General features: G+C 48.8%; 1 long non-coding RNA gene across 1 annotated transcript in view; it reads right to left on the minus strand.

Annotated features, from left to right (window-relative positions):
• LOC137646955 (uncharacterized) overlaps window positions 1-26291 on the minus strand; it is a 259225-nt gene extending 232934 nt beyond the window's left edge. The window contains exon 1 of the long non-coding RNA XR_011045505.1: window positions 26116-26291. This is a non-coding gene — a long non-coding RNA (uncharacterized lncRNA). The remainder of the gene's footprint in view (window positions 1-26115) is intronic.
• Between the last annotated feature and the right edge of the window lie 1209 nt (window positions 26292-27500).

Consider the following 27500-nt stretch of genomic DNA (forward strand, 5'->3'; position numbering starts at 1 on the left):
AGTTTTTCTGTGTGGTCCCAGACTGATTTTCAGCATCAACAAATAATATCGTAAAAATTCCGCAAAAATAACATTTTCAAATTATTTACAGTGTGTAACAATTTTAAATGGCCATAATTATCCAGTTTTTGGAAAATATGTGATAAAGACTAATAGTGTGGGACTATTTTGTACTTATGGTATAATTGTTCACCAAAAGATTCTGCTTCTAGCAACTTAACAAGTAATTCTTATTGCAAAAGAATAACACAAATGTTAATGATCCGCTGTTTCAAGTTACAGCCACAAATGTCCACGACGTCAGTCCTCTTCAATATCCTGGCCATCTGTGATAGGATTAGTGTTCTGGCATGTGTCATCTCCTGTACAGTTGCACAATTCAGTGCACACAAGATTATTTTGTCTGCAAGAGCATCTGCGCGAACACTTGTTGGCTGAATCGATGTTATTGGATCCGCAGTTGCATCGAATGAGTTGAAGAACTGCTTCTGGAGCTGGTGCTTCCTTTGATAGCAGTGGCATCAGTTTGTCATGTTGCATTTGCCATCCGAGCATGAGAGGATTTGGTATGACTGGATTTAAGACCAGGTCTTGTGACCAAACACATGCTTGAATGTGTGCGCGTCGGATGTGCTCGAGCCAAGCTCCATGTGTAGGTGGTAACATGTCTACTCCTTGGTCAGATCTCAGCCTTTTGAAGAGGTACCACCTGAGATTCTTTGCCTTGGGGATATGGAGTTGCTTAGGACAGAAGAGTGAGCATAAGAATTCTTCACACCCTTCGACCACACTATCTGATGGTTCGGCTCCTTCTCCAAGCCCATTCAGTGCAGCAAGTACGGTTGAACTGGCATTAAGGAAAGCTTTGAAGCATCCTTTTTTTCCTTTGCCTTGTATATGCCCAGTTGTATCGCATCCAGTCAGCGCATGCCATTTGATCAAAGCTGATGCTTTGTCGGAACCAAGCTTGTCATAGATGGGATTCAGCTGGATGATGCGACGGCATTCTCCGGTGCCCATGATCATTGCTGGTCGCGTACCAAGCATTGGCACCCTACGAAGAGCCAAGAGCAGAACATCAGTGTCCTGTGAGTATATGTGGACTTCAAATCCTGTTCCTGCTACTTCTACAGCGTGTAATATCATCAGAGTGTCAGCTTCTTCGTGGGTGCTTACACCTGTAGATACATGACATTCAGAGTTTGTCATAATGCTGCTGCGTGTCACGGTTACTAGGTTCTTGGTAGTACTCTGGTTGATGAGTTGTTGTGCCAGGTACAAAGTGAGTGAATCTTTTGTCTCATTGCTTGCAAGAAATGTACCTTTGTCTTTGATACAAGTTGCATCTTCTACAATGTAGGAATTGATTCCCTTGGACTTGCCTCTGTGGCTCTCCCGTGTGCCCTCCTTGAGTGAAGATACTATGGTGTAATTATCAAAGATGATCCTCACTTGGCCATAACCTCGAGCTTTTGAGTCAATCAACTTGACATATGATGTGCCTAAATCCTTGCAGTTTTTGACGTTCTTGACAGCCATCAACTCATGCAATACAGCCATGCCATCAACTACAAGACAGAAACCCTCGTTTTCATCGTTGGTGCCCTGAGCATTGGTTCCTGGGGTTGTATTGTCATCTGTCTCCAGAAGGTTCTCCAACAGGTGGATTACCATGCTCTTGTCAGTGGTCGGGTGGATTGCTCCATCTGGTTGCATCAGTAACCTGTTTATGTACACAAACTCGTGGGTGCCAATCACTTCCTCGAAGTTGATGTCATCCCTTGAGGATCGTGCTATCACCAGCATCCTAGCAAACAGTGATGATGTTGCTTTCAGTGTGATCACTTGGGAACCGGCTTTCAGTTTAATTTCCTTGGCAGTTGCTGACCAAGACAGCAGTTTAACCTTTGTCATCTTGGCCCACAGGTTTCCATTGCCAATCAGACGATCTTCAATGAAACTTCTGTATGCATCCATGCCAATCTGCTCTGTGGACAGAATGCTTTCTTTGATGTTGTCGGGAATGATCTCTTTCGACAGAAGCTTGAACATCCGACCTGTCGTTGCATCACTGGCGGGCCCAGTCTCAGTTCCTTTTGATCCACTAAAGATGTTGCATGGCGACAGTACCTTCTTCAGTTGTGTGATTGCCTGTTCCTGGCGACGAACTTTGGCCTGAGAGAGGCAGTGGTGCTGTTGTTGTATTGTAGCACTGTTGAACACTGCTGCCAGTTGTTCACTTTCGGAAGCAATGAGTGCCAACTCAGGACCAGTGAGACAGAACTTCAGCAAAGTCTTTGGGTTTGATGTTATTCCAGAGATTCCTCCTTGACCTTTGGTAGATTTATTTTGATGCTCCATTGCCTGGTCTACTGCAATAAGAGTGAACGGGATAGTGTTGCTTGTATTCACTGTGAAGTCACCATTTACAAACTCTTGCCAAATCATTGGATCTGTGGTTTGTATCTCTTGCATTCGAGCTATGTATTCGGGTATGTTCTGCGCATAATCCAATCTATTGTACGCGAAGCAGTAGACACAGAGCTTTTCTAGTGCTGACAAGTAGAGAAACCAGTTACCCTCACGTGTAGCGCCTTGGAACTGCAACAGAACCATCACCTGTTTCATGTACATAAGCGCCCACTTGTACATTGGATCTTGGTCATGAGCGTCATCATAGTCACGAAGCTGCTTTTCAAGGTTCATGGACTCCAGCTTCATTGCAAATGTTTGGTGTGCCGTACGGACTTCAAAATTGGCCTTGCATGCGTCGGTCAATTCTTGTGCAGCTGAACGTAGTGAATCACACACTGTCGGGTGGTCATCCAAGAATGCACTAAACCATAGGTCAAAGAGAGCTTGGAGTGTTATTTGGTGAGCTTGAAGAGCCTTATTATGGTGGTTGCCACTGATGATCTGGGCAACAGTAACACTGCTGTATATGTCTGCTTCCTGCCATGCATCATCAATACCGCTCCCCTCAATCGTCCTGCCTAAGCACCTCAAGGAACACAACACTGTGTGGAACCCGCCAGGGCATAACACCCATTTGTCCTTGTACTGCGGATCCAGGTATGGGAGTTTTAGAGCTCGTTTATACAGGTCCATATCCATGGTTACCACCAGTTTGTTGTCTGGGCCAGTCACAAGCTCATTCAACCTATACAAGTTCTCCAGAGATGTAACTAAAGTGGACCATTCATGAGCAGGAGCTTTGACGATTGGAAGACCAAAAGCTTGATCAATTACTGCGGGAGCATCTGTAGCTAGTGGCACGTGGGTGAGAGAGTTGTAAGCAGACCAAACAGGCACAAACTGTCTCTTGTTTAACCTGTCAGTTGTTGGTTGATCTTCGCGTTCATCATTGTCTCCTGGGGATACTTCTGAGCCAAGCTCCTGGACGCCAGGTCTATTAAAGAAGCGTGCCACCATCCACTGTATGTCACTGCTTTGTGATCTCATGTATTACTCGTCATACACCCCAATCTTGTAGCTGCTATAGTGTGGGCTGGTCCTGGGCTTTGGACTGCCTTCTATGTCACATGTAGCCAAGTTGAGTATGGTGGGTGGCACATTATGTAGAGACTCAGACGGACTCTCACTGAACTGCACAGGTTTGACCACTGTTTCGCCTTGACCTGATCGCTGATATACTGCCATTGCCGTTCCATGGAAACTTCCTTTTCCGTCTGGGGTGTCCACTTTTTTGTCGACATTGTCCAGTGAAGCCCGTATCCTCTTATTGCGCAGAAGACCTGGTGGTACATATACACCATACTCTTTGATATTCTTGGCAACAGCATGGGCGATGGTGTCACATATTGTTGTGACTATCATATGAAATCCCAGCGCCACACATGTTCAGCAGAGACACCGCCTTCTGACTTCGAAAGTTGTGGTACATGTATAACGAGAGTCCTATAGCATAAGGGCTTTCAAACGTATTACGAAATCTGGAGTCAGATGAAAGTGGGATGAGTGCCACTTGTCGGTCTGTCTTGCAAGCCTGTACGATGGATTGAGACAGAACGAGACATGATTTATGCAACAGTTCAGTACGTGTCTCTGTTGTTGCAGCTTTTGCCCCTTGCAAGATCCATCGCATTAATGTCATTAGTTCAGCTGGAACACCAGCTTCGCCACATCCAACTAAAGAACCATCAAAGGACCACGGATGTTCTTTTCTGGTCTGTAGCACTGCTTGTCTGATGACCTTTGAGCAGCGGTAGATTGCTGTTATGTCTGCTTTCAGGTCTCTCTCCTCCATTGCCTGGTCTATGGCAGACCGACCAGATTCCCTGGAATGTATCACTGCGGGCTTCCTTCCTCTGGCATCAGTGATTGTGAAATTGGTAATATTTTGTTCGATTTTTGCTAAGAGGGCCTGTCGTGAGATTTGCTTGTCGGGAATTCGATGGTCGTACATCATGTCAAGAGTACAATGCAGCAACATCGGTCAGTGTTATAATGTCTCCATTATCCAAACACTCTCGTAGTTCGGCGAAAAATTCTATCTCAGCTGATATGAATGCCACTGTGTCTTCATTCGAATGGTCCTTCTTTGTACTGGGTCTTTGGGGATGTTGCAAATAGCGTTGCCAGTGCATCGTATGGCAGCTTTTGTGGTATCTGATGTCCCTGGAAAGAAAGTCTCCATCTGCAAGGATGTCGGCCATGTTTAGCTTCCACAAGTCTTTGTCACTGGCATCAACAATCTTTTTGATTGATTGTCCAATGTCTGCACTTCTACATATATGAAGCTCCTCTGGTGTGGATCCTGCCCTGGCGTGTTTTTTGGTGTGTTTGATTTCTTGGCAGTAGAAGCATAGTTCTCTGTTAAATGCACTCACGTGAGATCGTGTGAGCTTTCTATTGGTCGAATCAACACCTGCATCTCTGTCAGACGCAAGAGTGGCAGTTGATGACGAGGGTCGGCCCCCACCTTTCCTGTAAGACAACATACCAGGGTCGCTTGTTGTAAGTGCCTTTTCATAGCGCTTCTGGTCTCTCTCAGTGTGTCCCTTGTGTGTGACTTCACTATAGCATGTTCTGTGCCAAACAGCATGGTTGTCGTTCAGGATTTCTGCTGATAAACCGCGCATTCGTTGATTTAATTGAACGAAGTCTTGATTCCCATATTCAGCTCGGAGCTCGATAGTGTCAAGGAAGTTCTGATAACTTTCGCTTTTAGGACATGTCAGTGCTTCCAGCTCTTTTCCTTTGCTTTTAGTGTTCGTCCATTTTTCCCCTTGGCATTTTAGACATCGATTGAAGTCAATTGACGGTCTATTTGTTGGTGGTTCTCCAGAAGTTACAGAGATGGACATCTTTGTTTATATTGTTCACAGTGATGGCGCAGAACTTTTATTCACTCCTGTAAAGAAACAAATATTTGAAGATTAATTCAACATTTCCAAACAGGAATAACATTAAATCACAATTTATTCACTATATACCTACCTTTATAGTGCCACAATACCCCAAAAACTACAAAAATGTCATGCAGAAACATATCTAAACCTATATGTATGTAGGCGCTATTTTCCAATCTTGATCGAACTGCTCGATTTCAGTGACTTTAGTTTCTGCAGTAGAAAGTCATGTGGGACCAAATGAAAAAACTGGCAACATATTTTTCTATGTTCACAATACTACCTGGAACATTTTCAACACAGTTGCCAAGATTCTATATAAAAAAATAACATTAAATTTTCCAACACAACCGGATATACTATAAAGTCCTCTTGCTCGAGGGTACACTAAGGCACATTATTCTATCTGTATTCTTATTTACTTTCCTCACAGGACTATTTTCTTGTTTGAACCCCTGGGCTTATGGCATCCTGCTTTTCCACTAGGGTTGTAGCTTAGCTATTGTTCAACCTCTCTAAAATGACAAATTCGAAGATAATTTGTATTTTTCCTAACCATACAAACCTTAGCTATTTACAAAGGGTATTACTTTTAGCGCAGCTGAAATGACGAGCCAATAGTTTTTAACGAGGGTTAATTACCCCCGCGCTAGTTAGCGGGGGGTGGGGAAGGGTAGCTTGCTACCCCTCCCCCCTCCACACACCGGTGACTTGCTTCACTTCACTTACAGGTAGGACTTGACTTGGGGGTCAGGGATGGCGGGCACATATGTGTAAATAGCTAAGGTTTGTATGGTTAGGAAAAATACAAATTATCTTCGAATTTGTCATTTGTTCGGTAACCGAAATACAAACCACGCTATTTACAAAGGGTGACTTACCCCTTAGGAAGGGTGGAAAGTCCCCAGCCTTACTGACTTCGGCTTGCCCGGGGGCTCGATCCCTCAGTGAGCAGCACTAGAGAGAGGGAGCCCCTGTACCTCACAGGTTCCTAGCATCGCTAGGAACGAGTGGCCTACATAAGCAGTGTGAGGAGGAGAGTGTGACTCGTCCTATGAAGTTGACCTTGAGACCTTCAGATAGGAATTCTAGGATAGGACGTTCCCCATACCACCTCGTCAGGGTATGGGAGACGCAACAGTATTAAGCTTAATACTAGGAGCACAAAGAAGCATGGGTTACCTGCAGAGGTCGAGGTCAGCTATGCGAGGACCAGGATGCTGCTTCCCCAAGAGAGGGGAGAATGAAGAAAGAAATAAGGGTCAGACATACTCTTTCATTCACGCAGACTAAGACCGGGTAACAACGCCCTCAACCTACTGCTACTTGTCCAAAAAGGAGCCTGAGGTTAGACCAGCTGTTGTGCAGCCACCACAGGGCTGATAGAGAACGTATCGAGGCTCCTGTGGGTCACGTCTTGCAGGTAGTGGGCTGTGAAGGTCGTTTGACGCTTCCAGACCCCAGCTTGAAGTACCTGCGTCACAGAGAAGTTTCTCTTGAAGGCCAGGGATGTAGCAATACGCCTGACATCGTGGGCCCGAGGGCGACGTGACGGAGGAGGGTCAGGATTCAGGGCATGGTGGATAACCCTTCGAATCCAAGCTGAGATGGTGTTCCTGGTGACCCTCCTCTTTGTCCTGCCTGTGCTCACAAACAAAGCTCGCACCTGAGGACGGACTGCAGCCGTTCTCTTCAAGTAGTACCTCAGACACCTCACTGGGCATAGTAGCAGCTGGTCTGGGTCGTTTGTTACAGAACGGAGACTCGCGATCCTGAAAGAGTCGAACCGAGGATACGGCACTCCAGGATTCTGAGTCTTGGCCACAAACTCAGGGACGAACCTGAACGTTACCTCCCCCCATCCCCTTGAATGGGCGATGTCGTACGAGAGACCATGAAGTTCACTAACTCGCTTGGCCGAGGCCAAGGCGAGTAGAAAAGCCGTCTTCCAAGACAGGTGGCGATCGGAGGCCTGGCGTAATGGCTCGAAGGGAGGTCTCTTGAGAGACCTGAGGACTCGAACCACATTCCAAGGAGGGGGTCTCACTTCCGACTGGGGGCAGGTAAGCTCATAGCTACGTATGAGTAAAGAGAGTACTAGCGACGAAGAAATATCCACGCCCTTCAATCTGAAGGCCAAGCTTAAGGCTGAGCGATAGCCTTTCACCGCCGAGACAGAAAGGCGCATTTCTTCTCGCAGATACACAAGGAAGTCCGCTATTGCTGGAATAGTGGCATCGAGTGGAGAGATACCCCTTCCACGACACCAACCACAAAAGACTCTCCACTTCGCTTGGTAGACTCCCTCAGAGGACCTTCGCAGGTGCCGAGACATTCTCTCCGCAACCTGTTGCGAAAAGCCTCTCTCCGCGAGGAGACGCTGGATAGTCTCCAGGCGTGAAGCCGAAGGGAGGCTACGGCCCTGTGAGGGACACCGGAGTGGGGTTGTCTGAGAAGCTTGTGTCGTGGAGGAAGCTCCCTTGGGAGTTCCGTCAGGAGTTGCAGAAGGTCCGGAAACCATTCCGCGTGATGCCATAGCGGAGCTACTAGAGTCATGGAACAGTTGACCGATAGTCTGGTCCTGTTGAGCACCCTTCTCATCAGACAGAATGGTGGGAAGGCGTACACGTCGATGTTGTCCCACCGTTGCTGGAAAGCATCTTGCCAGAGTGCCTTGGGGTCCGGGACTGGTGAGCAGTACAGGGGCAGCTTGAAGTTCAAGGCTGTCGCGAACAAGTCCACCGTCGGGGAACCCCACAAAGTCAGGACTTTGTTGGCTATCTGAGGATCCAAAGACCACTCGGTACTCACTATCTGCGAAGCCCTGCTCAGACTGTCGGCGAGCACATTCCTCTTGCCAGGAATGAAGCGAGCTGATAGTGTTATCGAGTGGGTTTCGGTCCACCTCAGAGTCTCTACTGCAAGATGAGATAGCTGTTGCGAAAAAGTGCCTCCCTGCTTGTTGATATAAGCCACTACCGTGGTGTTGTCGCTCATCACCACCACGGAGTGACCCGCCAGGGACCGTTGGAACTGCTGAAGAGCCAGAAAGACGGCCTTCAATTCTAGCAGGTTGATGTGTAGGCACTTTTCTGATTCTGACCAAAGGCCTGAGGCCCTCTGGTTCAGAACGTGCGCCCCCCACCCTTCTTTTGACACGTCCGAAAACAGAGTCAATTCCGGGGGGAGGACGAGAAGACTCGCTCCCTTCCGCAGGTTCTCGTCGGCCAGCCACCACCGCAAGTCCGTCTGTTCCAGAGACCCCATTGGGATCAGAATGTCCGGGGAATCGGATCCTTGATTCCACCGGGACTTGAGCCGCCATTGAAGGGATCTCATCCTGAGGCGGCTGTTTGGAACCAGACGGGCCAGGGAGGATAGGTGGCCTAAGAGACGCAACCACGATTGGGCGGGGAGTTCTTTTCGCCTGAGGAAAGGCTCCGCCACCCTCCTCAGCCTTGCTATCCGGTCGTCTGATGGAAAGGCTTTGTGGAGATTGGTGTCTATTAGCATGCCTAGATAAACCAGTCGTTGGGACGGCTGCAGAGAGGACTTCTCGAGGTTTACCACGATCCCAAGATCCTGGCAAAGATCCAGAAGCCTGTCTCGGTGCCAAAGAAGGGTCGACTCCGAGTCTGCTAGGATCAGCCAATCGTCTAGGTAACGAAGGAGACGAATGCCGTTCCTGTGCGCCCAAGATGAAATCAGGGTGAACACTGGTGAACACCTGAGGAGCTGTGGAGAGACCGAAACACAGCACCTTGAACTGGTAGATCTCGTTGTCTAGGCAGAATCTCAGGTACTTCCTGGGAGACGGATGGATTGGGATCTGGAAGTACGCGTCCTTTAGATCCAGTGTACACATGAAGTCTTGTGGTCTCACCGCAAGTCTGACCGTGTCTGCTGTCTCCATGCTGAACCGGGTTTGTTTGACAAACCTGTTCAGAGCTGAGAGATCGATGACGGGTCTCCAGCCTCCAGTAGCCTTCTTTACAAGAAAGAGTCGACTGAAGAAGCCTGGGGAGCCATCCACGACCTCCTGGAGAGCACCCTTCTCGAACATGGTCTCGACTTCGGCCTGAAGGGCCAGCCCCTTTGCCGATCCCATGGCATAGGAGCTCAACGACACTGGATTCGCTGTCAGGGGAGGTTGAGATGACGTGAACGGGACGCGATAACCTTGGCCGATCACTGAGACCGTCCAAGCATCGGCCCCGTGTTGCTGCCACCTGCGGACGCAACGCTGAAGGCATCCCCCCACAGGTGGACACGCAGTGGGACTGCCACCCCTAGGGCTTGCGGCCGTGGCCGCCACCCCTAGGAGTCTTGCAACCCTGGAGGACTTACCGCCCCTCTTGACCTTGGCTGGAAAGGGCTGGGGCTTAGACACCACTTTCTTAGCTGCCGGTGCCTGTTTGGGAGCCTTACGAGGCTGTTGCTGCTGTTGTGGCGGGGCTGGAGGCTTATAGGGCCGAGTTGTAAGGGCCCTGTGGAGGAGGGAGTCCGTGCTGGATTTCCTCCACCTCTCAGCCGTTCGCTCCAAGTCTTGAGGCTCAAACAGGCTCTCCCCCAGAAGGGAAGCATGTCGGAGCCTACACACATCTACGGCGGGGACCTTCGGATGAAATCTCTCGGACACAGCATCGCGACGCTTCAACACCGAGTTGGCCCACAGGGTGGTAACCTGGTGCGCCAAAAACTCGATGGAGCGGGTGCCCGAGAGCAAGAAGGTCTCTAGGGCCTTCCTATTGGTCTCCTTGGACAAGTCCTCCGATCGCAATAGGATGCCCAGAGATCCTAGCCAGAATTCCAGCCACGAAGTGGCCTGCATGGCACACTTAGCGACCTTCTCGTGGTTAAGGATCTCCGCCGCCGAGAACGACACCTGCCGGGCAGAGAGTTTCTCCAGGGGAACTCCCTTCGCCAGCTCCTCCACAGAGTGATGGAGAGGAAGAGCAAGGTTGTGCTCACCCAGGATCTCGAAATACCTCCTCTGCTGAAGGCGAGGAGGGATAAGCTTGTTCCCGGTAGTGGAACAACTGGAGGAGGCAAGAAGTGCGAGCTGAGCGTTGGCCCTAGCTCTGGCACTCTTCAGCCCCCGAGACCAGGGCAGAGCTGCACTGGTCTTAGGGGCCTTCCGAACGTCAAACACTTCATCCAGAATCGTGTCTTTGCCTTCACGGGGGGCGATGACTGGATCCGTAAGTCTGTTAAGTGTCCTTATCAGGCTTAGGACCTGCCAGAAGGCATGTTCGGACTCTTGCTGTTCTCCTCCCTGTGGGCTGGCAGCTAAGTCTCCTGCCCCAGGAATCTCTTCCTGGGGTGACACGTGGACATTCCCCTGGGTAGTCGTGGGTTCCTGACGAATCCTTGCAGAGGATTTAGGGACGGTCTTGGAATCCTTGGGTTCCCTCCTGGGAGGGATACAGGTTCCCAACAACGAGGTTCGAGGGGCCCCTTCCTCACGAGACGATTCTCCTGCCTGAAGCGAAGTCTCCCCCCCTGGTGCCGAGGGGAAGACTACCGCCCCACTGGACTCACATGAGGACGGAAAGGCCTCGTCCACGGGAGAAGGAGAGAGTACTCGTGCAGGAGAAGGGACCTTCGAGACCGACCTCTTGGGAACCAACTTCGCCCTAGGGGAAGTCACCACGAAGTCCACTCCTCTCTTTCTCTTCAGCGTAGGAGAGACAGCCGCTGGTTTGTCACCCTGGCCGGCGAGAGCTGGTTTCATAACCCTCACTAACGCCCGTGCCAGCGGACCAAACCAAGTCTGCTGCTCCAAGGACACAGAGTCCGAAATCCTCGCTAAAGAGAAAGGGATCGGGCGATCCTTTGGAGTGGACACGACGGTACCTGCCTGAAAAGGTGGGGAAGAATGCTGTACTGACCTGTCTTCGTCCTGCACTACCAACCTGTGCTTGGATGGAGGTGATCCAGAGTGCCGTCTAGGAGCACGCGTCCCTGCTGCTACCACCGGCTGTGGAATGGTCGCGCGAGGGCGAATGGTCGCGCGAGGGCGAATGGTCGCGCGAGGGCGAATGGTCGCGCGAGGGCGAATGGTCGCGCGAGGGCGAATGGTCGCGCGAGGGCGAATGGTCGCGCGAGGGCGAATGGTCGCGCGAGGGCGAATGGTCGCGCGAGGGCGAATGGTCGCGCGAGGGCGAATGGTCGCGCGAGGGCGAATGGTCGCGCGAGGGCGAATGGTCGCGCGAGGGCGAATGGTCGCGCGAGGGCGAATGGTCGCGCGAGGGCGAATGGTCGCGCGAGGGCGAATGGTCGCGCGAGGGCGAATGGTCGCGCGAGGGCGAATGGTCGCGCGAGGGCGAATGGTCGCGCGAGGGCGAATGGTCGCGCGAGGGCGAATGGTCGCGCGAGGGCGAATGGTCGCGCGAGGGCGAATGGTCGCGCGAGGGCGAATGGTCGCGCGAGGGCGAATGGTCGCGCGAGGGCGAATGGTCGCGCGAGGGCGAATGGTCGCGCGAGGGCGAATGGTCGCGCGAGGGCGAATGGTCGCGCGAGGGCGAATGGTCGCGCGAGGGCGAATGGTCGCGCGAGGGCGAATGGTCGCGCGAGGGCGAATGGTCGCGCGAGGGCGAATGGTCGCGCGAGGGCGAATGGTCGCGCGAGGGCGAATGGTCGCGCGAGGGCGAATGGTCGCGCGAGGGCGAATGGTCGCGCGAGGGCGAATGGTCGCGCGAGGGCGAATGGTCGCGCGAGGGCGAATGGTCGCGCGAGGGCGAATGGTCGCGCGAGGGCGAATGGTCGCGCGAGGGCGAATGGTCGCGCGAGGGCGAATGGTCGCGCGAGGGCGAATGGTCGCGCGAGGGCGAATGGTCGCGCGAGGGCGAATGGTCGCGCGAGGGCGAATGGTCGCGCGAGGGCGAATGGTCGCGCGAGGGCGAATGGTCGCGCGAGGGCGAATGGTCGCGCGAGGGCGAATGGTCGCGCGAGGGCGAATGGTCGCGCGAGGGCGAATGGTCGCGCGAGGGCGAATGGTCGCGCGAGGGCGAATGGTCGCGCGAGGGCGAATGGTCGCGCGAGGGCGAATGGTCGCGCGAGGGCGAATGGTCGCGCGAGGGCGAATGGTCGCGCGAGGGCGAATGGTCGCGCGAGGGCGAATGGTCGCGCGAGGGCGAATGGTCGCGCGAGGGCGAATGGTCGCGCGAGGGCGAATGGTCGCGCGAGGGCGAATGGTCGCGCGAGGGCGAATGGTCGCGCGAGGGCGAATGGTCGCGCGAGGGCGAATGGTCGCGCGAGGGCGAATGGTCGCGCGAGGGCGAATGGTCGCGCGAGGGCGAATGGTCGCGCGAGGGCGAATGGTCGCGCGAGGGCGAATGGTCGCGCGAGGGCGAATGGTCGCGCGAGGGCGAATGGTCGCGCGAGGGCGAATGGTCGCGCGAGGGCGAATGGTCGCGCGAGGGCGAATGGTCGCGCGAGGGCGAATGGTCGCGCGAGGGCGAATGGTCGCGCGAGGGCGAATGGTCGCGCGAGGGCGAATGGTCGCGCGAGGGCGAATGGTCGCGCGAGGGCGAATGGTCGCGCGAGGGCGAATGGTCGCGCGAGGGCGAATGGTCGCGCGAGGGCGAATGGTCGCGCGAGGGCGAATGGTCGCGCGAGGGCGAATGGTCGCGCGAGGGCGAATGGTCGCGCGAGGGCGAATGGTCGCGCGAGGGCGAATGGTCGCGCGAGGGCGAATGGTCGCGCGAGGGCGAATGGTCGCGCGAGGGCGAATGGTCGCGCGAGGGCGAATGGTCGCGCGAGGGCGAATGGTCGCGCGAGGGCGAATGGTCGCGCGAGGGCGAATGGTCGCGCGAGGGCGAATGGTCGCGCGAGGGCGAATGGTCGCGCGAGGGCGAATGGTCGCGCGAGGGCGAATGGTCGCGCGAGGGCGAATGGTCGCGCGAGGGCGAATGGTCGCGCGAGGGCGAATGGTCGCGCGAGGGCGAATGGTCGCGCGAGGGCGAATGGTCGCGCGAGGGCGAATGGTCGCGCGAGGGCGAATGGTCGCGCGAGGGCGAATGGTCGCGCGAGGGCGAATGGTCGCGCGAGGGCGAGCGATCGCGCTGGCGCACAGGTGGATGATCGCGCGGGCGCGCGGGCGAGCGGTCGCGCGGGCGAGTGGGCGCGAGGGCGGGCAGGTGAATGAACACGTGTCCGAGGCGACGAACGCAAGCGTTGGCGCGACGGCGAGGGATCGTGCTGCCGCGTAGGTGAGGAAGATCGCTGGTGATGTAGATCCACAGGCGATCGATGACGAGCTGGTGAGTGCAGCCGCTCAAGTTGGCGATGGCGCGATGTGGTATGTCAACGCACTAGCGTGCGATGGTGAGCAGCATGCGCAGGTGAATGACCGCGTAATGGTAAGCGATGGCGAGCAGCATGCGCAGGTGAATGATCGCGTGATAGGGTGCGATGGTGATCAGCATCCGCAGGAGGGCGATCGTTCAGGGTTGTGCGATGAGGAGCAGCATGCGTAAGCGGGCGATCGTTCAGGGTTGTGCGATGGCGAGCAGCATGCGCAGGTGAATGATCGCGTGATGGGGTGCGATGGTGCTCAACATCCGCAGGAGGGCGATCGTCCAGGGTTGTGCGATGAGGAGCAGCATGCGTAAGCGGGCGATCGTGCAGGGTCGTGCGATGGCGAGCAGCATGCGCAGGAGGGCGATCGTGCAATGGCGAGCGATGGCGAGCGGCATGTGCAGGCGGGCGATCGCGCAATGGCGAGCTAGAAGCTGGCGAACCATGTTCCTTCAGGAGCGTTGGCGAACGTCGGTGCGTTCGTTGTCGCTGTTGAATAGGCGATACTAAGATCGCCTGTGCGCGCTGGCAAGCAGGTGAACGCTGGCGAGGAGGTAATCGCTGGCGTGTAGGTGATCGCTGGCGAGCTGGTGATCGCTGGCGAGCAGAAGGTCGATGCGTGTCCTGTGAGAGGACAGCTGGTGCGGCGCGTTCACGAGCAGGAACGGGAAGATCGCTGGCGCGTTGGCGAACATGTGTTTCTGACACACGCGCAGCACGATGTTGCGTAGCCACAGGACCAGGCAGATGGTGAGCAGGGAGTTCAGCAGGAACTAAAGGGTGGTCAGAGACCGCAGGGCGATGGTCCTCAAATGAGCGCTGACGCTCGGAAGAGAGCTGACGAGCAGGAGAGCGCTGGCGAGGGGGGCGAACATCAGGAGAGAGCCGACGAGCAGGTGAGCGTCGGCGAGCAGGAGAGTCTTGGCGAGCAGGAGATCGTCGACGAGCAGGAGAGCGCTGGCGAGCAGGAGATCGCTGGCGAACAGGTGAGCGCTGGCGAGCAGGAGAGCGCTTGTGCGTTAGCACTGCTCGCGTAAGGGAAGAATCCCTTAGCCCCGAGGGGACCGTAGCCCGTCGGGTGACGAGTTCTCCAGAAGGCGAAGATCCGGCAGGAGATGGTGAGCGGTCTGCAGAGAGGTTCAAGGAGGGCGGAGCAGTAGGTTGAGGCTGACGAGGAGAGTCCCCCCCGGAGGACGAAGACCCAAAAAGGCGTCTCTTAGTCCCCCTGTAAGGGGAAGGGAGGCCCTTGTGGCATAGAGGGCGGTGAGCCTTACGGCGGAGGCGGCCTCGGGGGAGATCGTCGGGACCATCGGTCCTCCGAAGGGGAGTCTCCGTCAAAACACTTCCCTCAGAAGGAAGCTGAGCAGCAGCCGAGACCGAAGGACTCACTTCCCCCTTCGAAGGATGTACGGAAGGAGGAGGAGAGCCTTGAGCACCATCACCAGCAACAGCACCTGCGGCGGAAGGCCCAGCCACGTCGGAGGCCTCTGTCACCACGACGTCGACAATAGACAGAGGGTCTACCTCTGCTACCACCGGCGACTGCTTAACAGCGGCCCCCAACGAGACAAGATCAATAAGAGCGACCCTGGAGGGCACGCCCTTAAGCCCCAGGGATGACCAAATCTGTAAAAGATCATCACTGGATAAGGCATTATTAATAACCTCCCCCGGAGGAGGAGGGGGAACCGCCTCGCTATGGGAGGCGACGCCCTCTCCCCCCACCGAAGGTAGGGAAACAGAACAAGGGCCTGCGCTCCCACTCGGACGACTCTCCTTAGGAGGCGGCCAAGGGGGAGCTTCGGAGGAGGTTTGGGCGGCGGAAGAAGAGTCCCGAGAACCTTCCTCCTTCAAGGCTAACCCCGGAGGAGAAGGGTCTCTCTTGGACTTCTTCTTACGCCGACGGCCAAACCTCTCCCACTGGGAGGCAGACCACTCCCTACACTCACGGCACATGTTATCCTGGTCACACCGTCGGCCCCGACATTGAGGGCAGAGGGTGTGTGGATCCGTATTAACGTCCGACATGAAAGTCCCACAAGGACGGCCGGCAACTCCAGGGCATGTACGCATAGTAAAGAAAATAACTGAAGGTCAACTTCCAACCAACACACACGCTGAAAAGAAAAAGCAGAAAATTAAAGGCTGTCACGAAGGCGATGAGCAGACACGTCTGATCACCGCCGAGCCAAAAGTGAAGAGAAGCAAGTCACCGGTGTGTGGAGGGGGGAGGGGTAGCAAGCTACCCTTCCCCACCCCCCGCTAACTAGCGCGGGGGTAATTAACCCTCGTTAAAAACTATTGGCTCGTCATTTCAGCTGCGCTAAAAGTAATACCCTTTGTAAATAGCGTGGTTTGTATTTCGGTTACGGAACAAACCGAGTTTTGGATGGAGTAGAACTAGTGATTTATCCAAGTACTCTATTCAAATGCTTTCTAAAAGAGCAATGTGTCAATTATCTGATATAGGACAAATACTTTACAGATAGTAAAGTCATACTGATACAAGATAAACTTGAACATTTTTGGATATCAAAGGAAAGTAAACTTGTAATGCATGAGGGACTTGTACAACAATAAATAAAGGTGGCAACTGTGGCATAAATACTTCACAGCGTTGCCTGAGAGTGCACAGGTACCCATAGGAAAAGGTGTCTGTTGAATTATTCTGCATGTTTAAAACAAATATTTTTTTTCTTCTTTTTTTTTTTCCTCAGAGCTTCCCGGATATTTCAAGGAAAAAAATTTGGTGATTACCATGACCAGATGATCGAGAAGTTGAAGGCACAACTGTAAGCCAACATTCCTCCATCTTCAATTATCATCATAGATAAACCAGTAACAAGTACAAACAAAAAAGCAACGATGTAAGTTTACCCGATGGTCTCCTTAAAGTGAAACTCGTGGAACTTGTGACTCGCCACATTACCACTGCCGATACAATGTACGTCATCCACAAGAAGGCATGACAGCATGGCCATGGAGTTATACACCTGCCACCTTATCAGTGCCAATATAACCCCATTGAACTGCTAAGGGTTCAGCTTATAGGATATGTCTCATATATGAGACATATGAACCCACCTATTCATGAAGCAATAGAGAAGATTACAACAGAAAATTGTAGAAAAACTGTCATACACGAAAGTCAACCAGATGATGTAAAAACAGATAAGGCAGTTTATAGTTTTACCGATAAGGCAGTTTATAGTTTTACCGATTCTTTCAATGTTAGTCTTACCTCTTCTGATGCGGAGGATTCATGGTAATTTCTTATGTACTGCGAGAGAAAGGGAATAGGTCTATCTGAGAAACCTCTTAAAAAAAAGAATTTTAATACCTGAAAGAGAGCGATAGCACATTGAAAATTATCAATGTCCATGTTGTACATGTCTCACTCACTCCATGTAATTTATAATATGTGATGTTAACACAAACAAATACACTCAAATTCAATGCCTGGTAACCAAAATTAACAAAATACACTACAGTAACATTTTTATTATTAAAAAATAATAATTTATAATAATTTTATTGTGCAAGGGCAAGAGGAGGAGGTGGCAGCCTCGTGGGACATATGAAACACACAAAAATATGGCGCCTTGGCTGAAACATGGCAACATCGCATGAGGGGATATCCTCGGATTGAATCCACCTAATCCTTGGTTTTAGAGTGGAGGGACCATAGTAATGATACCAGTGACTTAGGACTTAGGTCCAAGTTAGGAAAGGGGTGGAGTGCATAATCTTTAAATATAAACATACTGTAGTACGTACCTCAAAATATGATCTATCAGGGTCTGACTTTTGGGTAACAAAATCCCTACACTTGAACATTCAGGAGATCCCAAAAACTAATATTATGTATACTGTGCTGATTCTATTCTCAACTAAACTATTCTTTAGCCTTCACAATCCACATGAGAATTATTAGCAAAATTTATCATGACTTAAGGAATAGCCAGGAAAAAACTAATAAGAATAAATCTAATATATAAAGAAGCCTAATTAGGAGTCTATCAAACCATGTTATTGTACTAAGAAATATGAAAAAAAGGCTAAGTAATAAAAAAATGGTTATGTGTACATTCAAAGTTAGGTGTTGAGTTGTTTACACTTGTCACATAGGGCTTATGTCCTGGAAAAAATATAATTGGGATGTACTGTACTTCTGTACTTTGGTATAATTTACAACATCCTAGGTCAGGTTATTTATTAACTTTTATACTTCTCTATAATTCAGAACATCCTAGGTCAGGTTAAGTAAGAAGGTGGACCTCCGAAACATGACAAATTTGAAAGTAATTTTTACTTTTCCTAACAATACAAACCTGCAGCTATTTATAGAGGTATTACTTTCGGCAAAGCTGAAAGGACAAGCCATTAGAATTTTGCAAGGGTTAACTACCCAACCCTCTAGTTGGTGGGGGGTAGGGGGGTAGTTAGCTACCCCTCTCACTCACACACCTGTGATTGTGCTTCACTTTGCTTGGGGGACTGGGTTGGCTAGCAAGTCTGTATAAATAGCTGCAGGTTTGTATCATTAGGAACAATACAAATTACTTCCAAATTTATCATTTGTCCCGTAACTGTAATACAAACCTACACTATTTATAAGGGTTGATTCACCCAATAGGAGGGTGGATGTCCCTGCCAATCTGGCTTTTTGGCTTTACCCAGGGATTCTTTTTTTTTAGGTTAGTAAAGAAAAAAAAAAATTAAACCAAACCTCGCTAAACCTTGCTATGCATGGTCTGCAGCCTACACAAGCTGTGTTGAGACACTAGCAATGTTACTGTCATGTACAAGTTATTCCGAGTCCATAGGAGTTAACAGAGTTCACCAGGACATTTCCAATACCACCTCACCAGGGTATGGGGACAAAACAGTATTGACACAATACTAGGTTACACAAGGGAGCAATGGTTTACTTGCAGTGGTTGGGGTTAGCTGTGCAGAGGGCCCAGGGTGCTGATTTACCCAAGAGAGGGGAGGATGAAAAGAAAAGACCCAGTCATTCCTTGTCATACACTCAGAATAAAACCAGGTAACCAGTGCCCTCACCCTTCTGCTACTTGTCCATTAAGGAGATTGAGGTACTAAAACAGCTGTTGAGCAGCCTCCACAGGACCGATAGATAACGTATCGAGTTTCCTGTGGGTTGCACCTTGCAGGTAATGGGTGGTGAAAGTTGTTCGACGCTTCCACACTCCCACTTGCAGAACCTGCACCACAGTGTGGTTTCGTTTGAAGGCCAGGGACGCTTATTTCTCCCAGTGCTGACGAAAAGCAAAGGCACTTGGGTACGCCGACTGCTGTTCTTTCGAGGTAGAGCCTCAAACTCCTTACTGGACATAGTAACAGATGATCTGGATCGTCTTTAACAGAGCGGAGACTCATTATGCGGAAGAATTCGAATTTAGAATCAGGTACCCCTCAGGAACGAAGCTGAAGCTTACCTCTCCCCATCCCCTTGAATGGGTTATGTCATACGAGACACCATGAAGTTCGCTAAAGCCAAGGCGAGTAGGAACACTGTCTTCCATGTGAGGTGGCGATCTGTTACCTAGCGTAATGGTTTGTAAGGAGGCCTCTTTAAAGACAAACCCAAACCACGTTCCAAGGAGGTGGTCTCACTTCCGACTGAGGACAGTTAATTTTGTAACTCCGTATGACGAGAGAAAGTTCTAGCGATGAGGAAATGTCAACTCCTTTCACTTTTAAAAGCGAGATAAGACTGAGCAATAACCTTTTACCACCAAAACTGAGAGGCACATTTCCTACCGCAAATACACGAAGAACTCCGCTATTTCTGGAATCGTAGCATCGAATGGAGAGAGACCCCTTCCACGACACCAACCACAGAAGATTTTCCCCTTTGCCTAGTAAACTGAAGCTGATGATCTTTGCAGATGGCGCGCTACCCGCGCATCAGGAACTGGGCGCGCAGTAGTGCGCTTACGCGCAGGAGGTTGACGGCGCTCAGGAGACTGTTGACGCGCAGGGCGCGCAGCAGGGGCTGAAGTGTGCGTGCACGCAGGCGAGCGCTGAGCAGGAGAGCACTGGCGAGCAGGAGAGCGCTGGCGAGCAGGGGCACGCTGGCGATCAGGAGAGCGCTGGCGAGAAGAGTCTGAAGACTCATCTGCCGTAGAGCGCTTGCGCCCAGGAGGGCACTGGCGAGCAGGTGAGCGCTGGCGAGCAGGAGAGCGCTGGCGAGGAGAGTCAGGAGACTCTACAGGAGGAGAGCGCTGGTGAGCAGGAGAGTGCTGGCGATCAGGAGAGCGGTGGTGCTTGCGCGCTACTGAAAGGCGCACAGGTGAAACCTGGCACGTTAGGGCCTCACCCACATTGTGGGATAAGCCCTTCTGCCCCGAAGGGACCGGTACTTGCGTAGGCAAGTAAGATCTGGCAGGCACAGGAGATCGCAAACGATCTGCAGAGAGGTCCAGTGGAGTTATTGCTACGGTCTGCTCCCGACGAGAAGAGTCCTTCACAGGGGACGACGAGGATGACGACCCGAAGAGAAGGCGCCTCTAGACTCCCTTGTAAGGAGAAGGAAGGCCTCGGCGACGAAGAGGAGGGCGAGCCTTACGGCGAAGACGACCTCGAGGCAGGGTATCACCGTCGTCGGTCCTCCGAAGAGGAGTCTCTGTTAGTGCACTCCCCAGAGGGGGAGCAACACTCGCAGGAGAGACCGTTGGACCCAGCTTCCCCCTCGAAGGATGTTCGGAGGGGGAACCTGGGCCTTCAGCAACATCCGCAACAGTAGCAGCAGGGGTTTGACCCGACCCGTCGGACGCCTCTGCCACAACAACGTCGACAATAGCCTACCTCTGGTATTACTGGCGACTGTTGGACAGCTGCCCCCAACTGGATCAGATCAAACAGGGCTTCCTTGGAGGGCGTGCCCTTAAGCACCAAGGAACCCCAAAGCTAGAAAAGATCATTGTTAGACAATCTGGTCGTAATCCACAAAATCAATAATATCCTCCCCCGGAGGAGGAGGGGGAGCTGCCTCGTTATGGGAGGCAACGCCCTCTCCCGCACCCCGAGTTTGGGAAACAAAAGAAGGGCCTACGCAACCACTCGGCGGCCTCTTACAAGAGACCGAACGAGTGGGAGCTTGGGAGGAGGTTCGGGCAATGGAAGAAGAGTCCTTGGAGCCTTCCTTCCCCAGGGCAGTCCCTGAGGAAGAACGGTCTCGCTTAGAACTCTTCTTACGCCGCCGGGCAAACCTCTCCCACTGGGAGGTAGGCCACTCCCGACATTCCATACACAGATTATCACTATCACACCATTGACCTAGACACTGCGGGCAAAGGGTGCGAGGATCTGTCTCGACCGTCGACATGAATGTTCCACAGAGGCTATCGGGAAGTCCAGGGCATTTCCGCATGAGGGAAGCAAAGGTAGAGGCCAACTTCAAACAAACACACACTGAAAGAAAAAGAAAAACAGATTAAGGCTGTCAAATATGCGAGGACGGGACAGAAACGTCTGCACTGTACAGTACATCGTCCGAGCCAAAAGTGAAGTGAGACAGCTCACCGGTGTGTAGGGGGGAAGGGTAGCTAGCTACCCCTCCCTTACCCCCATGCTAACTAGCACGGGGGTAGTTTAACCCTCGTTAAAATCTAATGGCTCGTCATTTCAGCTACGCCAAAAGTAAACCCTATGTAAATAGCGTGGTTTGTATTTCGGTTACAGAACAAACTGTGCTTTTAAAAAGAATCACAGCCTAGTATCCTAAACATCCATTTCATGATGAATATAATTAGAAAGTAAGCTTATTAGAACTAGTTGCCGATATACTTAAAATATGATAAATTAGATAAAGTCATCTCGCAAGGCTAGTCACGACCCAGTTTTTAGAGGCTAGGCAAGTCTAGCCAGGGCCTAGGTTTGGCATCTAGGCATACCCTAGCATAACCAATGCCAAAGTTTAGCTAGCTAGGATTGGCATAGTCTAGCCTAGCCACAGGCCAAGATTTATTGGCTAAGCCTAGCCTAACCTAAACAACTTGATAGATTAGCCTAGCCCACACTACCTTTAAAATGGTAACTTACTAAGATCAACCAACTTGAGGTTTCAGAGGCTGTCAAACTGAACTTAAGACTCTTTCTATCTGATAGCCAAGTTACCCTAAACTTGGATCATCATTAGATGAATTTTTTGAGAGTAAATATCCAAGTATAATTAGCCTACAACAGGAGTTTATTATCAAATATATGAACCATATATCATTCTGACAGGCTGTACTGTGATTTATGGAAATTTGGATTCTCTATGCTTGTTAATGAAAATTGTCTGCATTGTAACTGTGTGATATTGACAATGCAGAATCTGAAAAAAGTTGGCTAGGCTGCATATATTAATACTAACACCACCTGCATATAAGTACTATACACCAAAACATATTCATAACCTCCCCATGGTCTTCTTATCGAATCCCTTTAGCTGCAAATGAAGTTTCCCCTTAGAATAATCCTTTTCCACTTCCAATTTTCCCTTCCAGTAGAAGAAAACTACCATGTGGTATCATCGTCCAATTGACCCAATCTGTATCATCATCTTTGTACCGTGACTTTTAGTCCTTACTACACAACTTTTTTGGGCCAATCACCAACCTTCATTTTGCAAGCAATACCACATACAGTCAGCCCTCCCTATTGGCAGGGGCTATATAACAGAGACATGCCCGAAAAAAGAGAATCCGCACATACTTGTTGCCCTAGTGTGTGTTAATTCCTAACCTACCAACTCACTGCTCACTGTCTTCGTGTGGTCGACTTACACACTAAGTACAGTCAGCCCATTCTTTGCGAAGTTAGGCAACAGATGCAAAAAGCACGATTTTGCGAATATCTGCTGCCCTAAGGTGGGATAACTCCTAACCTAATAACTTGCTGCCCATTGCGAATGCTCTGATAATTAACACATTAAGTACTGCCTAACATAGTTTCTACTTGGTTGCTACCACAGTATGAGTAGTTTGTAATTAAATTAATATATATCAGTAAGTGTACAGTACATATGCACAAGTGTACACTACGCAATGGACACAGTAAGGCTATAGTTAAGTACATAACACTACAGTACAGTAGTCTTTGGCCTGATTGGAACTATAACTTTACTCAGCAGTCATCATACGCTTACAGTATAACAACAAAACAACGTTGATCCTATCAAGTAATAATTCATAACATTTGCTGATACTGTCTAGTATATTACTGTAACATGAATACAGTACTTACTACAGTAAAACTTAACTGTACTAAAAATATTCACTGCTTTCGTTCAGACGACTTGACCATTTGACAACTTACCACACACAGTCAAAATTTACAATAAACAATACCGTTCAAGACATTATTGTAATTCTGTACAGTACAATATGTAAACAGTGTAAGATTAACTAAGTGTACATATTTCACACAACGACCACTTGCCATTTTCGTACAAAGTTCTATGTAGCTTTGAAGCATGACGCAACGCCTGATGTATTAGCGTAGTTTCTTGCGCAGTACTGTAGAGGATAACACATCTACAGTATATTACCCCATAAACATAAACAATATCCAGGAGTACATTATGTACTGCTATATAAAAGTACATCACTTTTTAGATGAAAACATGATTCTGCTAAAAAAGGAAGGAAGCGGAAGATACACACTGGGAGTGACGTGGCAAGACTGACTGCTGAATACTCGCAGCATGAACTTCAAAAACATACTACGGGTCTATGACATTGTAGCCGAGATTGCCTAGAGACACATTACCAAACAAGTACAGAAGAGGCAGTATTTTGAAGCAAGCATGGTTATTTGGTGGCATTAAATTGCTCCGTGAATGTTGCTTCATTGTTCTCTTAATAAGCAAAGTTTCTCAACCGTAATACACATCTACCCATTAATAAGCGATAGTATGTTTTGACAGGGTTAATTATATATTCCGGCAGTGAATCCCTCTGTAGACTATGTCCTAAAAGAACTGTTACTGTATATCTATAATCAAAACATTGAACATTTGTGGAAAACAAAGTGGTTCCAGAGACCTTGAATCTTTGCAAAGTATTTGCAACAATATTTTGTTTGGCATTATTTCATAAAAAAAAGCTTTCAAGCACCTACTGGTACTACGCTGTACTCTTTTCTATGCTAGACCTGAGAGTCAACGAGTGACTGCACAGCCTGATAGGAGCCTTTGTATATCAGCGGCCAGTTCCTCTCGTGTGGATTAAAAAGGGACAAACTAACCTAAACTTCCCCCCTCTAAACTACAAGTCGTGTCCTTAAATACTTAACTAATGGGGGGTTGACGCCCCCTGCGACCACCCTTACAGTGCCGTATTCTAAGTTAACTGTAATCAAACATACAGGTGACCGCTATCATACATACACCCCGCCTGAAAAATTGTCTGTTGATGCCAGGCCATTACCTAACATCTTCAAACAATTGGGTTAGCTAATCAGACCAAGTTAAGGACACAATATTCCAGGGGCGTCACAGCCCCTACCTCTGGTAGATAAGGGCCCAATGTCTTAAGTTGGGTTAGCTAGGGAGCCTTTGGTTAGGTCGCTTTCCTATGTTTGTTTCCTTATAGTGATATGGCTTTTCAGGTATGAAAATAAGTCTAGAAAGTTTTGTCGCTTTCAAAATTGAGGTAGATTATTGACTAAAGAAAAAGTTAAGTGGGTAAATGTCTAGGAGAAGGCCGCACCCGTTTTTCAAGTATTAACGACGAAAAACGGCAAAAAACAACCAGATTATTGTTGCAAATTGCATAGAAACATGAGGAAATGAATAAAAAATAGACTAAGACTTAACTCTTACACACAAAATGTAAGCATAAACCTACTACTACAATTATGGGGGACCCCAAACCTAATACAACCAACTAACCTACCCTGGGAGGCCTGTACCCCTACCTAGGCCTACCGGGGGGGGCTCCGCCCCCCCTGCGACCCCCCCTTAAGGCCACAGTGATTTTCAGGGCACCACCGAACCTAATACACCCACCTAACCTAGCCTAGAGGCCCTGTACCCCTACCAGGGGGGGGGGCTTCGCCCCCCCTGCGACCCCCTCTTAAGGACACTACCTATCACATCCATCAAACCAAATCCAAAGTGATGGTACTGCTGTATACATCGTTATACTATCACCATTATAATATACTCCATAAATTAATGAAGCTTACCTTAAATTGCTGGTTGATAAAGACGTGCTGCTGCTTTGAGGAAAACGTGAAGCCGTTGCGAAGGTTCCTTGACATGCAGGACAATTTTTATTTTGTAAAATTAAATAGTGTCTGGCACAAATTCACTAGTTTTCCAGAATAAGTTACACAAATTCATTGTAAGTTAGGAAACAGTCAGGACAAGAAGATGGACTTTCAACTTCTTGTGTAACATGAGATGACGTGCTTGCTATGGCCACCATGTCTAAAAACGAAATGAAATGCCTGGGTAAGAGAATGTATTGTCGCGCTGTTGTATTGTCACGCTGTGATTGGCCAAACATGTATGACGTCATAGTGGATAGGCGCTGTGATTGGCCAAACGTGTAAGACTTCATAGTGGACTAGTTTGTCTGCGGATTATAGTGGTTACAGGGCTCATTTGAGCAAAAACAAGACACAGTCAACAATAACAACAGACTTGGAAAAAATCTGGGAGGAAGACAAGAGTAGCGTGAGTTTGATCGTCGATATTTCGACTATTATTGATTTTCACAAAATTATCTCACTCGTATTCCACTATTTACATACATTCCTACACATTCTAGTAAAAATAAATTGAATATCACTGATATCTTCATGCGGCCCTCTCCTAGACATTAACCGTTAAGTGAAATTGAAGTAGCTGATGACGAATGCAACTAATGCCCCGGTTGTCATAAGTAAAATGGGAGACTTTATACAGTATAACGAAGGACAGAAACATATACATTAAACACCTTATAACCTAAACTTACACACCTAACCTAACCTACAAGCCGTGTCCTTACCTACACAACACAATGGGGCTAACGGAGCCCTGTGACCCTCTCAGACTGAGGTATTCTTAGCGATATGGTTGAAAATGGGGGAGTTAAGGGGCATAGAAATCACACTATACATACATCCCAAAATGGGAAATCAAATATTTTAAGGGGAAACTACTAAGCTTGCAACAAAAGCTACAAAAAAGAAAGTGATTCTCCAAGAACGTCAAGAAGATATGAAATACGTCTCGTCGCGTGTGCGGAAGGTGTTGGTGTAAATATTTACATCCCTTCATGCCCTGTCTTGGCAATTATTGTATTGGTGGAACTGAAAGTCTACGATGAAACCCTGTTATTGGGATTAAAATACCAACCCTTCTCGTAATCATCAGCGATACACGTCTACATTCTACTTTAAACAATGAAATTGTAGGAAAATCTATATTGACAATACTTACAGTGTTGTAAGCGAAGCTCGCTGCATTCCAGGTGCACGGAACACTTCAAGTTAATTCACTTACACAAAAATAATGTATACGCGAGGATTTTTTTATATAAACTTCTTGGCGGACGCGAACGCAAATCATATCATCTCAGCGAGGAAAAGGTTAAGATATACCAAACGAATGGTCAAGAACTTGAATGTCGAGTAATAGTCGTCGACAGTCGACTCGTCAAATGAAGTTGAGCAGCGCGCGCATGTACAGATTATGACATTCCGTCAATTTCCGCGATTCCGATCATTTATAAAAAGAAGAAAAAAAAAAGTAACTTCTGAATCAATTGTTTATGATGCTAAGTCTAAGGCAGACTGTCGAGTAAGAACTTGTTTATTTTAGTTGTAATTAATGGAATTAATCATGAAAACTGTTTGTTTTTAGATAACTACCAAACAAGAAGAATTAATCTTGTTTACCAGAACGAAATGCTAAGCCAGACTTTCAAAAGGGCCATTTGAATTTACGCTTGTGTTGATGAAATGCTATTAACATAATCATTTGCAAGTTATATTTTCTATCATAAACTAAATTTGATTTATAAAAGGGTTGCTCTCAAACCCAGGTAAGCTTCGCGAGTCAACTCCATGAGCAAATGGTACCCAAATATTGGAAGGTATGGTAAGCAGAGTTGACTGCTGAACACAAGGACTCTTGAATTTTTATCAACAAAGTAACTTTCACTTGTTTACGACAATAAGAAGTCTAAGGCGGAAAGACGATCGAATACATTAATTTCCTGTGTAATAATGAAATGTTAAAATACAAATTATGTTGGTTTTAAGGTGATTATCAATAAAGAGTTATAAATCCTATCTACCAGAACGATTAGGCTGAGCCAGGCTTCCTTTTAAAACGGCCTTTTAAACTTACACTTGTGTCAAAGTTACGCAAGGAATGAAAATAATTCGCATTTTATGCTCTATAACAATTGGATTTGAATAAAAAGAAAAAACAAGCTGCTTAAGAATATCACATCCAATATGTGGAATACGAAGCACATCAAATTAAATGCTGCAAAAAATTACGTATGATGCGAAATCTATTCTGTCGTGTATTTAAATAGTCTTTATACATTACGAATTCAACTCACACACACACACACACACACACACACACACACACACACATATATATATATATATATATATATATATATATATATATATATATATATATATATATATATACTGTGTATATATATATATATATATATATATATATATATATATATATATATATATATATATATATATATGTATATATATATATATATATATATATATATATATATATATATATATATATATATATATATATATGGTAAAGCTCTCTGTTCATGAGCA

This window comes from Palaemon carinicauda, chromosome 9, assembly GCF_036898095.1.
Source record: "Palaemon carinicauda isolate YSFRI2023 chromosome 9, ASM3689809v2, whole genome shotgun sequence".
In the NCBI taxonomy this organism is placed as follows: domain Eukaryota; kingdom Metazoa; phylum Arthropoda; class Malacostraca; order Decapoda; family Palaemonidae; genus Palaemon; species Palaemon carinicauda.